Source organism: Chrysemys picta, chromosome 2, assembly GCF_011386835.1.
Source record: "Chrysemys picta bellii isolate R12L10 chromosome 2, ASM1138683v2, whole genome shotgun sequence".
In the NCBI taxonomy this organism is placed as follows: domain Eukaryota; kingdom Metazoa; phylum Chordata; order Testudines; family Emydidae; genus Chrysemys; species Chrysemys picta.
Window position 1 is genome coordinate 124,087,149 of NC_088792.1, and position 6,000 is coordinate 124,093,148.

A 6,000-nucleotide genomic window follows, 5' to 3' on the forward strand; every position below is an offset into this window, starting at 1 on the left:
TTTCCTAGATCCTCTGAACTGAAATTCACTCACAGTGTAGCTGAGGAGTGCAGGCACTATGCTATTTGGACACCACAGATAGCAACCTTGCACGGTGCAAGGTGAGGGCTTGGCGATGCCATCTTGAACCAGCCAATGGTGGTGCAGAGATGAGCACATGCTGTTGGGACTCTTGCTGCTTCAGAAGCTCCTTGAGAGCCACAGAAGACTTTCCTCATGGGGCTCTCAGTGCAGTGTTTCCCTTTCTGCATTCCCCTACTTCAGGGCTGTGCCTTACAAGTCCAATCTGGCCTTAAGTGATTTGGCCAAGACCATAAAACCATTCCGTGCCTGGATTGGAACTATAGACATCAAAGAAGGGCCAGGCAGAAATGGATGAGGTCATGCCTTCTGGGTCCAGCACACTAGGGGGAGCAATATCTGTTTCCACTCAACATATGGAACAGATTGTGTCCCCACGCCCCCAGCAAGAAGCAGCACAGAGAGATTTTACAATTCACAGGAAGACCTCGAGTGTTTTACCTGAGATTGGTACTACTCTCTGTTCAGGGTTGTGGCTTAAAGCAGAGTTTTAACCTAAAGTTTAAAATAGTCATGTAAATTTTATGTAGTCCCTTTAACTGCTTAGTTATTGAATTACAGTATGATTTATTCATCCTCTTCTCGAAACAATGAGAAAAAAAATCATTGTTGGATTATTATTTCTTGGGATAAAATGTTTCAAAATGATTTTTTGTTGACTTGTTTATTTCTGTCTATATATTTATAGGGATGGGAGGGCCTCAAATAATTCAGAAACTCAGTTTTGAAAAGCCCCACACGGTTAGGATGCTTATTGGCTGATTGTCAGACTTTATGTTAATTTATCTGATTGAGAAATCATGAATAAACTCCTGCCAAAATAAGCTTGCTCATGAAGCTCACTTTCCATTACTCCCTCAATTGACAGAGTTAGAAATACCACACTCTCAAGGCATTTTGGTACCCTGTCTTATGTCTAACATAAAATAAAAAAAAATTGATGAACATTAAAAAAAATTTGAATTTCATTGAAGTGTGGATAAATACCTGAAGGGGAGTTGCAAAAAGGATGGAGCTCGGCTGATATCAGTGGTAGCAGATGACAGAACAAGGAACAATAAAGTCTGACAATACCCCTGCGAACATTTGAATTTCATTTCCTGTTTGCCCAGCGTGGAGAGCAAAGGTGACCACAGAAAGCTCAGCTCATCAGCACAGGTAACCATGCAGGCCGATAATCGAAAAAGAGCACCAGCATGGACCGTACGGGAGGTAATGGATCTGATCGCTATATGGGGAGAGGATTCAGTGCTAGCAGAACTTCGTTCAAAAAGACGAAATGCCAAAACTTTTGAAAAAATCTCCAAGGGCATGATGGAGAGAGGCCACAATAGAGACTCAGATCAGTGCCACGTGAAAGTCAAGGAGCTCAGACAAGCCTATCAGTACAGCGATCATCCCAGATAATTCATTGCGGGAGGCGGGGCTGGGGGGGTTAGTTTGGTTTCTGCAGGGATCTTCCCTGATACCAGCCACGCGGTGGGGGGAGGGATAAAGTGATCATCCCAGAGAATTGGATGCGGGGGGGGGTTAGTTTGTTTTCTGATGCTGAAGGTTAACAGGAAAACCGCAGCAGTCAACGGGTTTTGCTTGGTATGTGGGAAAGGAGGGCACAGAAGCCGAAAGACAATGGCTTACCATGGCCACATGTAAGCTGAATTCTGTTGCCCGGACCTGTGTCTGTGATCTCTAACACCAAAGCCACAGGCACTCAATATTAAGATGGAAAATGCGACCTTGTACTGAAATCACATGTGCTATGTAATGTGAATAGTGTTGTTCACCATGAAAGAGTATAAGCATTGTTCTGTAAAATGTATCATTTTAAAAACTTCTCTCCTTTTTTTCAACCCTCTCTCCAGCAGCTGAAAATTTTTCAAGCCTCCCTCCTTCGTCCCGAAGGCTATCTCACATAAGGCGACGGAGAAAGAGGACGCGAGAAGAGATGTTCACGGAAATAATGGAATGCACACGCAATGGAAGAGCTCATTTGAATGAGTGGAAGGACACGGTATCTAAATTTAGGAAAGATGCCAGTGAACGTGAGGTCATGAGGGACGCTCGAGATGAGAGGTGGCAGGCTGCAATGCTGGGGCTGCTGCGTGATCAAACAGACATGCTCCGGGGGCTGGTGAAGCTTCAGGAACGGCAGCAGGATAACAGACTGCCGCTGTAGCCACTGTATAACCTCCCTCCCACCTCACCATGTTCCATATCCTCCTCACCCAGACGTGTAAGAACGCGGGGGGGGGAGAGGGGGGAGGCTCCGTGCATCCTCCCATTCCACCCCAGTGGACAGCCCAACCAAAAGGCTGTCATTATATTGAATTTTTTCAGTGGCCTTTTACTTCCCTCCTATTCTCCTCCCAAACCTCACCCAGATTACCTTGTTGGTTCTCTCCCTATGTTTATAATCAATTAATAGAGAATACATGATTTTTAAACGATAGTGACTTTATTTCCTTTGAAAGCAAGCTGGGGGAAGGGGGAGGGTGGGCTCCTTAGAGAGAGTGAGTCAATAAAGGGGGCGGGTTTTCATCAAGGAGAAACAAACAGAAATTTCACACTGTAGCCTGGCCAGTCATGAAACTGGTTTTCAAAGCTTCTCTGATGCACAGCGCTTCCTGGTGTGCTCTTCTAATCGCCCTGGTGTCTGGCTGCACGTAATCAGCAGCCAGGCGATTTGCCTCAGCATCCCACCCCGCCATAAAGGTCTCCCCCTTACTTTCACAGAGATTGTGGAGCACACAGCAAGCAGAAATAACAATGGGGATATTGGTTTGGCTGAGGTCTGAGCGAGTCAGTAACGATCGCCAGCGACCTTTTAAATGTCCAAATGCACATTCTACTACCATTCTGCACTTGCTCAGCCTGTAGTTGAACAGGTCCTGACTCCTGTCCAGGCTGCCTGTGTATGGCTTCATGAGCCATGGCATTAAGGGGTAGGCTGGGTCCCCAAGAATAACTATTGGAATTTCAACATCCCCAACGGTTATTTTCTGGTCCAGGAAGTAAGTCCCTTGCTGCAGCCGTTTAAACAGATTGGTGTTCCTGAAGACGCGAGCGTCATGAACCCTTCCCGGCCAGCCCACGTTGATGTTGGTGAAACATCCCTTGTGATCCACAAGTGCTTGCAGCACCATTGAAAAGTACCCCTTGCGGTTTATGTACTGGGTACCCTGGTGCTCCGGTGCCAAGATAGGGATATGGGTTCCATCTATCGCCCCACCACAGTTAGAGAATCCCATTGCAGCAAAGCCATACACTCCATTCCCTGGAGAGGGGGGAGGATATACCCAGAACCACCCGCGACAATGTTTTTGGCCCCATCAGGCATTGGGATCTCAACCCAGAATTCCAATGGGTGGAGGAGACTGCGGGAACTATGGGATAGCTCTGGGATAGCTACCCACAGTGCAATACTCCAGAAATCGATGCTAGCCCTGGTACATGGGTGCACACCACCGAATTAATGTGCTTAGTGTGGCCGCATACATTCGACTTTATACAATCTGTTTCCAAAATTCGAATGATATAAATTCGGATTAATCCCGTAGTGTAGATATACCCTAGGATGGATATTAGAATATACTATTTCACTAGGAGGGTGGTGAAGCACTAGAATGGGTTACCTAGGGAAGTGGTGGAATTTCCATTCTTAGAGGTTTTTAAGGCCGGGCTTGACAAAGCCCTGGCTGGGATGTTTTATTTGGTGTTGCTCCTGCTTTGAGCCAGAGGTTGGACTAGATGACCTCCTGAGGTCTCTTCCAAACCAATTTTATATGATTCTATGATTCTATGTTGAACAAAACCAGCCCCAGGACCGACCCCTGGGGCACTCCACTTGGTACCGGCTGCCAACTAGACATCGAGCTGTTGATCACTACCCATTAAGCCCGACAATCTAGCCAGTTTTCTATCCAGTTTATAGTCCATTCATCCAATCCATATTTTTTTTAACTTGCTGGCAAGAATACTGTGGGAGACCATATCAAAATCTTTGCTAAAATCAAAATATATCACGTTCACCCCTTTCCCCATACTCAACGAAAATGATCAGGGGGCCGGGGCCCATGACTTATGAGGAGAGGGTGGATTTGATATCAGCCTTCAACTACCTGAAGGGGGGTTCCAAAAAGCATGGAACTCAGCTGTTCTCAGTGGTGACAGATGACAGAACAAGGAGCAGTGTGGAATCTCCATCCTTAGAGATTTTTAAGGCCTGGCTTGACAAAGTCCTGGCTGAGATGATTTAGTTGGTGTTGGTCCTGCTTTAAGCAGGGGGTTGGACTAGATGTCCTCCTGAGGTCTCTTCCAACCCTAATCTTCTATGATTCTATAAAAACAGACCACCAGAATCAAATGTGTACATCAATGTTTTATTTGTTTTGTTTGAATCAACCCTGAATGACTCACAATCATAAACAAAATTTGTCCAACAAAACAAAGGAGACCCCAATACAAAAACCAGTAACTACATCTTACACACTTGCCAATTTCAGAATAGATAAAATAGTTTCTGCTTTAGCACGCAAAGGCATCATTAAAGATGAGCTGAAAAGCTTTTGTAAATAAATAAACAGGTGTTAAAGACTCCATAACAGCAATAGAGAGACTAATAACTATATATGCATTTACATTTTAATCCTTTTGGATTGTTCTGGCTTTGAAGTAATTTTTTATCATACAGTTTCTTTGAAATTGATGAAATTTTAGGACATACTGTTGGATTTTTTGATATATTCAATAACACTGTTAGTATAGTGGGTGTAGATGGGTATACTGTCCCTTGAATATTCTGCAAGAGTCAAATAGATAAAATAAAATATTTGTTTAGATGAAGGGGGGGAAAAGGAATGAAAAAGATGTGGGAAATTTTTTTTTCCTAATTGTATTGAATGAGTCAGGAGTTCTGTAGAAAAAATAATATATGAATATGTAATTAAAGTTTGTGTTATAATGCATACAAATGAGAGGCAGAATTAAAACTGCTGGGGTAACTTTTGCAAGTGTTTGATCTTGCAACCTTAATATTTTAATATCATTATTTTAATATGGGCAAAGGGGTGTTGTATTTCATTACAATTTATTTGTATTACAGTAGTCTCTGGGGGGCATCAATCAAAGATCAGGGCCCTGTTTTTCTTGGTGCCATACTATTAATTACAAGCAAGAAAAAGAAATAAACTCAAATATTTCAGAACATTAAAAATGTTTGGTTTGAGTTCAGTTAAAAAAGTGGGGGCGGGGGCGCGAGAGAGAAGGAATTTCTTTCTTTACTCAAACCAATGCATCCCTTCAGTATTATATATTATGGTTCTGGTCCTTTAAATGCTTACTGTGCTAACTCACATACATTGAACAGGCCTTGTTCTCCACAGATACTTTTAAAGTATGCCTCACCTGGTGGTAGTCAGCTTTGCAGACCCCCAAAAAATTTTGGAGGTCTAACTCTCCCCCAGTGGAATGCAAACATGAAACTTCCAATACATGTTCTGTGCCAACAGGAAAATCAGGACCTTAGTGCTATGTAAAATTTTTACTTCTTATTTTAATATCCCTTCTTTAACTATAATAATATTTGCACACATTTGGGAGGTAAACTTAAACATTTGAGTATCAGAGGGGTAGCTGTGTTAGTCTGAATCTGTAAAAAGCAACAGAGGGTCCTGTGGCACCTTTAAGACTAACAGAAGTATTGGGAGCATAAGCTTTCGTGAGTAAGAACCTCACTTGCATCTGAAGAAGTGAGGTTCTTACTCACGAAAGCTTATGCTCCCAATACTTCTGTTAGTCTTAAAGGTGCCACAGGACCCTCTGTTGCTTTAAACATTTGATTCCATCTTTTCTTTACTGAACAAAAGAGATTTTTAAAACAGTAACAATATACCAAAAGGGAAGAAAGAGTAACAGTCTCAG